Here is an 11,668-nt window from a genome sequence, read left to right on the forward strand (position 1 = left end):
TTGAGCCATCCTTCTGACTAATAGCTTTACAAGAATTTTGATTAAAGATTATGTCATAACCATTGTCACTTAATTGACTTATGAACAATAAGTTATAATCTAATCCATATACTAGCAGAACATTAGTTATAGAGGGAGAGTTACCAATGCTTATGGTTCCAGAGACAATGATCTTTCCCTTCTGGTTCCCTCCAAACTTAACTTCTCCAGCAGATTTAAGCACCAGGTCTTGGAACATAGACCTTTTTCCCTTCATGTGCCGTGAGCACCCAGAGTCCAGGTACCTTGACATGTTTTCCTTTGTTTTCTTGGCTGCCAAGAATATCTGCAACATGAATTATCTTTTCCTTAGGTACCCACATTTTCTTGGGTCCTTTTGGGTTAGTTCTCCTCAAGTTCTGATTGAACTTGGGTTTAGCATGAAAATTAACAGGAGGAACAACATGATATTCCCTATTCTGAGTAACATGATATTTTCTAGTGTGTGTCGCATGCTTCTTGGTGTGTGTTATGTGGAAACTCTTAGCATATGATGTGAGCCTAATATCATGGGAGTGGCCATACTTGAATTGATCATACAGAGGTTTGTATATGATTTTCATCTCATCAACATATTCAAGTATATATGGGGTTTCACCCTCATAGCCTATGCCAACTCTCTTGTTTCCACTAACTGCATATATCATAGAGGCCAGCTGACTTCACTACAAAAAAGTCACTAAACGGTGGAGGTTATTTTGAAGAGCTTTTTAAAAACCTCTACAAATTAATATAAAAAATCGCTCGCTTAAGTAATTAGTGTTTATTTTTCAATTTTATTTAATTTTGATAGTCTAAATTAACTAGTCGGCTTCCTCACTCATTTATTTTCAAGGTTTCATTTTTATTAAAGAACTAGTCGGAGACCCGTGCTTCCGCACGGGTGATTTTTTTTCTGGTGTAGTATTTTTGTAATGATATGAATAATATAAATAAAAGGAATTATAAGCAATATGCATAATTAAAAGGAATTGTTTTACTTGAATAGAGTTTGAGTTTTATTGATTGTACTGTGATACTCCCAATTCGTTGAAAACCGAATATGCATAGGACCGTTTTGAAATTTGAAAATAAATACTTTAGTTTTCAAATAAAAGTCATTATTGTTTAAAATAAAATAGGCATTATATTGAAAGTGACCCTTAAGATTAAACATTATTATCGTATTCATGTGCTAATTTTGAGTGTAATAAAGAACCATATAAAAAAGAACACGTGAGTTGGAGAAAAAAATAAAATTTTAACAAATGTAAATGTAAAATTTTAAATATAAATGAAAAATATGAAATAATTTACTTAATTGTAAATTTACAATAATTATATAGAAAACAATGATCCACAATAAGATGGAGATACAATAAGATGATCATATAAATTCAATTATATTAAATAATCATATAAAAAATACAATAAGATGGCGATAATAAAAATGAAATATTAACATTTAAAAGTAAAAATTATCTCTCAATTAATATTAATTGTTGGTTAAAATAAAATAGCTACTATGTTGATAATGACCCGTGAAATAAAAAAATAATTTGATGCGATATAAAATATATTTAAAAACAAATGTAAAATAAACAATAATCATGGAAATTTAATTGTATTAAATAATGATAAAAAATCGTGAGATGGAGAAAAAAATAAAATAAAGATATTATCTCTCAAATAAAGACAATGATTGATTAAAATAAAATAGACATGATGTTGATAGTGACCCGTGAGATAATAAATAAATAAATAGAGAAAAAATTAAAATGAAAGTAAGAAAGTGTGAAAAAATGTGAGAGAAATTTGAAATTTTAATTAAGATAGAGAAAATGTGTAATGATCGATTAAAAAAAATTAAATATTGAGTTGATAGTGGCCCGTGAAATAATTAAATATTTTTGGGAATAATAATTAAATGATTGATTATTAATATTTTTTGCGATAATAGATAAATGTTGAAAAATTAAAATGAAAGTATGGAAAAATGAAATGCAAAAGAAATTTGAAATTTTTAGTAAGATTAAAATTTAAAAATAGATTATTAATATTTTTTGTGATAATAAATAAATTAAGAAAAATTAAAATGAAAGTAAGAAAGTGTGGAAAAAGATTTATTATCTTGATTCAAGTTAATCTTTCATCTAATTCAAATCATAGATGATTGATCTAACTTAAGTCAATTGCTTAAATTCTCATCTATTTTAACTTTTTTTTAATATATTTAGTAGTGTATTACTTGAATAGGATTCTCACATAGTTTTTTTCGTTAGTGACAAATTAAAAACTTTATTGTTTATTTGTTATCTTTGCTAATAAATTTTCTTAAATAGCATAAATATATTGAATTTTATTTGATTTTTTTTATGAGGGTCCTATTTTTAATTAAGTTTGGTACACATTGGAGTTATTTTGTTATAAACTATTCAATTAGATTATGTTATAATTAAATTTTGTTTGCAATTAGACTTTGTAATTTTTTACTATTTTGTTATGTGTGATCATACCTCTGTTTAAAATTTGAATTTAAGTTATGAAATTGTGAATTTATGATATGATATTTTTAAAAAATTTAAAAGCTAGTTATAATTTTTTAGAGATTGAATCATCCGGTTCGACCGGTTTTATACCTATATAATAACAGGTCTATTCAACCGAGTTATCCGGTTTAATTCGGTTTGGTCGTGCGGTTCGACCAGTGTCCCAGTGGTTCGACCGATAAACCAGTGACCCAGTACTCTCACCGGTTCGATGACCGGTCCGGTTTTTAAAACACTTTTAATGTTGAACACCATCTCCATACGATCATATTTAAAAAAAAAAAAACCATTTGCCAAGTCTCAATAATAGTTAGTTGACATAACTAAATTACTTGGTATAATTTGATAATAAATAAATAAATATATTTTAAATTAATGCTTAATAAATACATAAAAAATAAAAAATACAACCCAAAAGCATTCACTCCAATTTCTCAAATAGCTAAAAAATGCAATCAAACTTTGAATTTATTAGAATATAATACTTTCTCAAATAACTAAAATATTTGATGATGACATTGAATTAGGGGTTATAATGTTTATGGTGATTTATAACACATTAAATTTATTAAATTTATATAAAGTTATGTAATCAATTGCTTATTCAATCATTCAGCTTTTGTATTTGATAAATTAATATCCTTAATTATTTAAATAATCCTTATTTATCACGAGATAAAAAAAGTTTATTGTCTTTTGTGTTTAAATTGTACAAACAGGTGCCTCAACTCTTGTTTTACAAATATATTGTCTTTTGTGTCTAATCTGAACAACACCCCTTTACAAACTAAACTAACAGATCCAGCACCTGCATAATTCTATATAAGAGTAGTAAATGAGATAATTGGATCAATGCCTTTTGTGAATAGCACCCATTTACAAACTAACAGGTCCAAAAAAGCTTATTGCCTTTTGTGGATAAAAATATTTGAATGTTTTTCAAATGACTCATGTTTCTACAAAAATAAATTGATGGTAATAAATGAGATAATTGCTAATTGATTTTCAATAAAGGTTAATAAATATTATATTGTTTAACATATAAGAGTGCAATGAATTACATATAAGAGTAATAAATTGGTCAGCGTTTTAATTTAGACTGAAAAAATAAAGGTCTTCTAATTTCATTTATTTCTTTTCCAAACATTGAACCAAAACTTGTGCATCAGTGTTTGGAGTCAACTTTTAGTTCTAGAGGAAAACTTTGGCTGCATCAACATAAAGAGTAAGATATTAAGAGGCTACAGTCATAACATGCATTCACAACTACTACATTCCATCAAAATAAAGAAATCAAATCACATGTAGATTTTTATTCTAATCTAAATGCTCCCAATTTTAAAATATGACATCTAAAGTAACTCATATTAATCAAAATATAACTGACTTGAGAAATCATCATTATTAAAGCCAAAAATTCAAACTTACAACATGTATTCACAACTAACACAGTCCATTGAAGCACCAATTTAAGTGTTGTACATGACCAAATAACCAAATATAATTGAACCATGTCAGTCAACAATAAACATGTCATTCAGCAATATAATTGAAAGATCCTATGAATACTCATATTTGGTTATATGAAAAATGATTTCGAAGCATAAATACTAGAGAAAAGTCAGAAGATGAACTTGGTTGGTACATGACTCTAAATATACAAAATGTCACTTTACCATCCTTGATTGGTACATTACTCTAAACATACAAAATGTTCAGCATCATAGTTACTGGTTTTAAGTGCCTGCAACAAAAAGAACCCTTTAGCCGCGACATATGGATGACATAGCAATATCAATCAAAACTTGGAAAATCAACTTATATCTGATAAAATTATCATCCTCTCTTGTGGCTTATGTCTGGACTTCTCTACTAATAAAGCCGTTTGAAGTGTTGACAGAGCACAACCTGTAAAAAGAATCAAATCCCGATACGGTCACACAATAATGGATTGCAAAATCAAATCTTTCATTGACAGTTTCCATAGGAATGCTTATTAAGATAAGTTTTTCTTCACTGGCCTCATTTTCACTATCTCCCGTAAAATATGCTCCGTCACAGTACCTTAAATTGACTCTATTCCAGTTTAAAAAAATTAAATAAAGTGGACAATTAAAACAAATACTTGAGTATACATAATTTGCAGCCTCAAAGATGGGAGAGTTAAAGCAAGTATTGATATTAAAGTCTGGATATTATTTTACATACCTCAAGATGAATAAGCCAACTATTTGCACCAGATTCAAATCCGCGGTCCAAGTGGTTACTGGGCAATGTTCCATCCAAACATGCTGTAGTTATAAAACAATTGGCAGGTTTGTGATCAAATAACAAATGTAGATCAAGTCAGGAAAGAAGAAATGAAGTCATTTGCACCAGAAATGAAGGCTTTTGTCAATCTACATACATATGCTCTCCAACAAAAAATACATGTCAAAAAGTATTCAATCAACTCTCATTGCCGCTCAAGAGTATAAATTGACTATATACGCGGGGAAACTCAACCCAAGGGCTCAAAGATTAGTTCTGTAGAAAAATCTTTTACTCTTCTTTATTTTCACCAATTTGGGGACTATTAAATTTCCTATTTATGACAACTTAACTCTCACTCCGTATCTATAAATTTCCTATTCTTATAGTTTAATTTTAATCAACGGATAGTGAATATGGATGGAATCTATAACTCAACTATGTATCCTTTAACATGTACATTAGAAAATAATTCAGATGGATCTGGCATTGGACTCTCTTGGAAATAAGAAGAGGAAACAAACAACTCTAAAATCGAAAAATATATGAAGTAAATAAGGATAAGCAAATGTTTTAGCTGTTTAATAAAAAGCAGTAGCTAAGAGAATATTTCGTATCATATCAAATTCTTCCCTGACTTGTTTTTCATTATCCTAAAAGAAGAAAAAATAAATCCAAATCTTTAGTATCATATCGAATTTAAACAGCTTTGAGATCAAACTAATGTAAATTCAAATTCATAACAAATGTAGATCAAGTCAGGTTTGAGATCAAACTAAATGAAACTTACCGTGATTTAAACAAAACTTAACAAAAGAAATGATGTTCGGAACCACCCTCTCTCAGACTCTCCTAATTATGCCGAAGTCACGAATCGATCTTTACTTCAGATTCAAATCGAACACCAAACCAATTTCCAGGTTTTTTTGGATGTTGTTATGGTTAATAAAGGGTACTTTTCCTGCAGCAACAACAACAACAGAACAACAACAACTACAGGATTCAAGAAAACATACCATAACACACACCTGTTGGCCATATTATCAGCTTGTTGAAAACCTCTTGTAGGGCTTAGTAATTCTAGATCTTATCATACTCAGTCTTTGCATCAAAGTTAACCTATAATAAAACTCACATAAATGAGAATCATATAATTGAATAAAGGAGAATCATTAATCGATGTATGAAAGGAAAATACACATATGAGAAGTCAAACCTATTAGGATTCATGGTGGATGTTGTTGTGACTACGACGCGTGCTGAGAAATACCTAGAAGCAGTGTGTTTTCGTTTGTGCCCTAACTGAAAGAGAAGAAGAAGAGACATTTTTAGGGTTTAAAGAGAGAGAAGAGGGAAGGAGAGAAAAAGAGAGCAAGAGAGGGAAAACGACTTAAAATGAGAGAGTGAAAAGAGTGTAAAGATGTGTAGGTTTATTATGGAGAAATGCCAAGTGTCAAATAGTTATTGGAAAGTATAAAAGTTGTAGTGTTAATTTGTTAATTACTAAAATATCCTTTTAGTAGTGTAATTTTTTTTTGAGGAAAGGATATTATTGGTAGTTTGGTCAATTGATTATTAATGGGTAGATAGTAGAAGTAGATACCTTTTTCTTTTTATCGTCAACTCCAAAAAATAAATTAAAAAATTGAGAAAAACTCGCTCCTTTCTGAAATATCGAAGAAATTGTTCATATCTCTCGCTAGAAGATCAGCTTGTCCACTCGATCTTGTAATCTTGTTCATCTATGTCGCTAGAGCATAGCCATCAACTCGATCTCGTTCATCTCACTCCCTGATCAGTTTGTCAACTCGTTTCATCAACTCGACCGTCTCTCCTTACTCGCTCTCTCGTGGGTAAGCATCTCTTCTAGGTTCCCTCTATTTTATTTCCTACCTCTTCTTGTGAATGAAATCCAAATAAGTGAAAATTTCAAAACAATTTGATGATTTTTAGTAAAACCCTAACCCTAAAAATTATAGATGAATCTTGCCTTTTAATTTTAGCTATGTTCACAATATTCCTTTCTCTATGTTCATATAGGTATATTGTTCACAACCTGAGTGGAAATCGATAGAACTCATCACAGACCTAACATAAGGTATTTGATTTTCATCGATTTCTCTCCTTTTTGTTCTATGGTAAATCACTGGCTCAATTAACTTCATTTTTCAGTGGAAAAGAAACCCTTGATTCAATTGACGACATTTCCTTGGTTTGGGGCTTAGAAGTTGACATAGTAAGAATTACTTGTTAAGAAAAAATAAACATTTTTCATTATTTTCCTCAAAAACATTATCGGTTATTTTTCATATAGGCATTGTTCACACAATCGTCAGTTGCATATGCTCAAATGGGTTTACAAAAACTTCAACTTGAGATAGTTCATGGATTTGGAGGTAGTAGATTAAACTCAATTAACTTATCTTTATCTTCAAGCCTACTGATTTTTTTTAGTGTGAATTTTAATTGAGTGCATCGAGAAGAAATAGAAGAACAATTGAAATTAGATATTATCACTTAGTCGTAATTTATGCTTTTAGTAATGTATAGATATCCCCAAATTTAAGTACTTATTCGATTGAGTATAGTTTCCGAGACTACGGCGTTTCTCTTTTGTTGGATTGTATATGTGTTGTTGATTTAGTGAGACCTGGGTCAAAACTCTTCATTGATGATGTGTTCTTTCTGTCAAGATCGTGTTAAGGCTGCAAAAGTTGTTTGGAAGGTGGGCCTTGAGAGGAAATTTGCACTTATTCCATGTTCGTTTGTGCTATTGTACATGGGGTAATTTTTGTTTGGCTCGGGGGCAGAACAATAAAAGCTTAAATAAGGGGTTTAATAATGCAAATGTCGTATTACAGGTCTAAGCCGCTACAAAACATAGCTAAGCAGCAAGTGTTCATACTATGGTTAATTTTGCAGCTGATGCGCTTGTAGCCACTTAAAGTACAGTGATCATGCTTCCTATGTGTAATTTTAGCTGTTCTCAATGAATTATTGCTTCTTTGATCATAACTGTGCATTTTTATCTGTCATTTTTGCAGAAATCTTTAACATGTTATAGTTCCATGATTGTTCACAAACAATGAAATATACCTTAACAGGTTAATCATAATAACTCCTTAAGTCCAAAGGATTTATGAATGAGGGTATTTGACACACATTTCTTAGCACTCAATGTAAGACTAGTTGGTAGTTTTTTCTAACTCTTAATCCATGTTTTTATGATATAATTTAGACACCTAGTGTCCTAAGTTCTTTTTATATTTATTGTTTTTTTGTGCCTGTGTTCACCAATTTCTTCTCCTCCGCATTTGTCTGAATTTTTGAGTTTTTAGAATGCATCCACTGATGCATGATGTTAAGGTTTTTTAGCAAGTATCCATTGAAAATCCCAGTGTACAATAATTTGAGTTTTTAGAATGCATCCACTCATGCTTCATGTTAAGATTTTTTTAGCAAGTATCCATCCAAAATCCCATTGTACAAATTTTAAAGTTGGATGAAAAGAATGATGAAATTCAGGTGATAATACTATTTAGAAATTATAAACATGTGTTGACAAAGTTCTCATCTCTTTCTCATTTTGTTTTTGTTTGAACTTTAGAGGACATGTGTCCATATACTCGGTTGGAATAACTTACTTTTTAATTGTAGGTTGTCTCGAAGGAGCTTAAAATAGATTTGGACAGAGGCAAGAAAAGGAAAGCCACCTTCATGCTCTTAATCAAAGGGCCAGGATAAAGCTCAGAATAATTATATATTTTTTTCATTTAACTAACAGAGCAGGTGAACTTGATTTTTCATTTGATGTAAGATGGATTTATTGACACAATTGAATTTTAACTATGTTGCTATAGATATACCTTCAATGGAAGCTTTTAACCACATTGAATTTGTTATTGCAATTCTTTTAAATTAAAAGAATACAAGAATATTGAAGAATATATTTTTTAAATAAGTTATTTCAAATTAGAAGAAATATACTATATAAATTTAAGCAATAAAAATCAACATATTTAATAGAGGCGTAAAATTAAATTACAATACAAATATAGTACATACATTTTAATATTTTAAAAAAAAATTAATAGCGGAGGTTAAAAACCCCTGCAACATGATCGCCGCTGAAATACCAGCGTTTCCAAAAAACCGCAGCCAAATATTACGGCACCCTTATCTTCAGCGTTTATAAAAAACTGCCGCTAATCATTTTGCGGGGGTTAATAACCGCCTGAAACCTTAAAAATAACCCCCGCTAAATACTGAATTTTTTGTAGTGCTTGTGCCTATACCTCTAGATAAAAACTTCCTGAAACTCAAGTCATATTCCTTAAGAATATTGTTCATGCTTGGAATAGAATTTTCTAAACTAGAAGATGATTCAACATCTTTAGATAGTTTTAAAACTTTTTCCTTAAGTTTAGAATTTTCTAATTCAAGCTTTTTAGTTTCAGATGCAAAGAGCTTCTTCAGCTTCTTGTATTTGATACTAAGTTGAGCCTTGATTTCCAAAAGTTCAGTTAGACTAGAAACTAACTTTTCTCTACAAAGTTCAGAAAATACCTCTTCAGAATCTGAGTCTGATGTAGATTCTGAATCATCATCAACAGTGGTCATCAGCGCTATGTTTGCCTACTCATCTTCAGAGTCTGACTCTTGATCAGAAGAATCTGAGTCATCCCAAGTAGCCATAAGACCTTTCTTTTTTTCAAACTTCTTCTTGGGCTTTTCCCTCTGAAGCTTTGGACACTCTATTTACGGTGATTTCCGATAAACAACCGCTAGTCTTCCAAACTATAATAAATATGATTTGGTTACTCGCAGGATCGACTACATTGATCCTAGGACATAGTCAAAAAGGTTGTTATTCATGATAGTTCTAATTATGTCTATGGTTGGCTTGTCTCGAAATAAGAAATACTTAATCAAAGAAATAAAGATTAGCAATCACCTTGTTATACACGTAAATATAACATCAGCGAAGGGTAAGATAAAGATAAAATATAAGACAAAACTGTAAAGTGCAAGAATCTTAAAGTGTAGACACTTAAATGCTTCGAAACTAAATAGAATGGAAATAAAGAGTGCAGGAATGTAAATGACAGAAAGTAAACGAAATGCAGTAATATCAGAAGATACTTGAATAAAGAAAGATACAAATGTATTTAAAATGGTGTTGGTGTCATACGTACATTTCTCAGCGAAACTCGTTCTCTTAACACTTGATACTTGAGCAGTATGTGAGTGATTTGTACAAAATGAACACACAGAATCCTAATACTAAGACCCTTATTTATACTAAATTTGACCCTAACGGTCCTACACTAATCTGATGCCACGTTACTCACGAGAATCTTTGGGATGCCATCTGTCTTTGTGCAGTTATATAAACTACTTCGAAATTCAAATCCTCCCGCCTGAATCCTCTTTCGACGCGTGCCAACGTAATCAGAATCGAGAATGCCACGAAAATACGCTAAGCTTAAGTACTTTACATATTTCGTAAAAAACGTTTAAGTCCCCAAAGATGATTCTTTTCGAATTTAGCTTCAGTGCTAACTGTCTTCGTTCCAACTTAAACCATCATTCTCGAACATGGCCATCATTAGCCATTTTTGATCTCAAAGATGGTCATCAGTAACCATCTTCCTTCGAATTTCAAACCTTCGAAGGATATTCTTCCCAAACGAAATCTTCAGCTAACAAATTGCCCCCAATAAATGCCTGTTGCGAAAAGAAGAGAAATAGGCGTTTCTTGTTATAACGAGATTTCGTTTTACTTACTTCTTAGAGTTCCAAGACTATTGACTGACGTCATAATCATTTATGACTCTGTTTCAAAAACATCTTGTCATTTTCAAAGATGTCTTCTCATAACTTACATCCCCACGTCCTGGTCTTACTTCATGATCATTAATCCTATATACTAGGAGTAAAGCTAATAATTATTTGACCGCCGTTGGATTAAATCAACGCCTGCCGCGTGTCTCTTGGCTTTTACCCAAAAGATTTGAAAGGGTTTCCATTAAACCTTTAAATACTTGAACTTCTACCTTCATATAACTTTCACTTCTATCTCCTCATTCTCTCCACAGAAAAGAACATCTTCGGTTACATTCAAACCCATTTCCCAAATCAAACTTATCCATGGCGTCTTCTTCAAATGTTCTTCAACCCATTCTAAAACTTCAAAATCCTATGCGGACAGGGAATCAAGAACACATACCAAGCCCAAATACTGCAGAGGCGCGCGCCATCTATGCTTCTCAGGTAATCATTCCCTTTGAACTTTCTGGAAAAACTCATGCCTTCATGGGTCCTTTACCAGGAGAAAATAACTCCTTTTTGAATAAATTCTTTCCTGCTTATTATAAAACTAGGCCTTTAGTTAGCAAGAATAAGATAGACGATGAAGGTCACCCAGTCTCAGCTAACCCTGATAGCCCAAAAGAGACCTCAACTGAAACTCCTTTGGCCTTAGAGAAAATTAGGTTAAACTATGTAACCAATTTTGTGAAAGTCTTTAGGTCAATCCCTTTAGCAAAGGATCCTGAACTGTATTATGCTTGGCTAACGAAGGTAGAAAAGCAAAAAGCGCCTTTCTGGAAACAACTAGGGATTTATGATTTAATCCAATTATCCAAAACAGGTTTAGAATATAACCAAACCATGTTAGTAGCGTCAGTTTACTTCTGGGATGCTTCTCACAATACTTTTCACCTTCCATGCGGGATGGTTACCCCTACCCTCTTCGATGTAGCTGCCATTACAGGGCTTCGACCAACTGGGGAAACCTTTGACCCTAATTTCATGGATACTGACACCATCAATTTTAATGAAGCAACAGT

At 31.4% G+C, this 11,668-nt stretch overlaps 2 long non-coding RNA genes across 6 annotated transcripts; one reads left to right on the top strand and one right to left on the bottom strand.

The window, feature by feature from the left end:
- Window positions 1-3,167: 3,167 nt before the first annotated feature.
- Window positions 3,168-6,215, bottom strand: LOC131611552 (uncharacterized). The gene is made up of 3 exons (XR_009286985.1): window positions 6,034-6,215; window positions 4,776-5,936; window positions 3,168-4,475 (listed from the first exon to the last, which is right to left on the bottom strand). It is a non-coding gene; the product is annotated as an uncharacterized LOC131611552 (long non-coding RNA).
- Window positions 6,216-6,426: 211 nt separating this feature from the next.
- On the top strand, window positions 6,427-8,712 carry LOC131609176 (uncharacterized). Of its 5 annotated transcripts, none has more exons than XR_009285984.1 (5): window positions 6,427-6,670; window positions 6,858-6,915; window positions 6,990-7,053; window positions 7,132-7,996; window positions 8,475-8,712. It is a non-coding gene; the product is annotated as an uncharacterized LOC131609176 (long non-coding RNA). The 5 variants fall into 5 exon arrangements; XR_009285988.1 differs by having other exon boundaries at window positions 7,132-7,921; XR_009285986.1 differs by having other exon boundaries at window positions 7,132-7,763; window positions 7,862-8,712.
- Window positions 8,713-11,668: the final 2,956 nt, after the last annotated feature.

The sequence above is a fragment of the Vicia villosa genome, linkage group LG6 (genome assembly GCF_029867415.1).
Source record: "Vicia villosa cultivar HV-30 ecotype Madison, WI linkage group LG6, Vvil1.0, whole genome shotgun sequence".
In the NCBI taxonomy this organism is placed as follows: domain Eukaryota; kingdom Viridiplantae; phylum Streptophyta; class Magnoliopsida; order Fabales; family Fabaceae; genus Vicia; species Vicia villosa.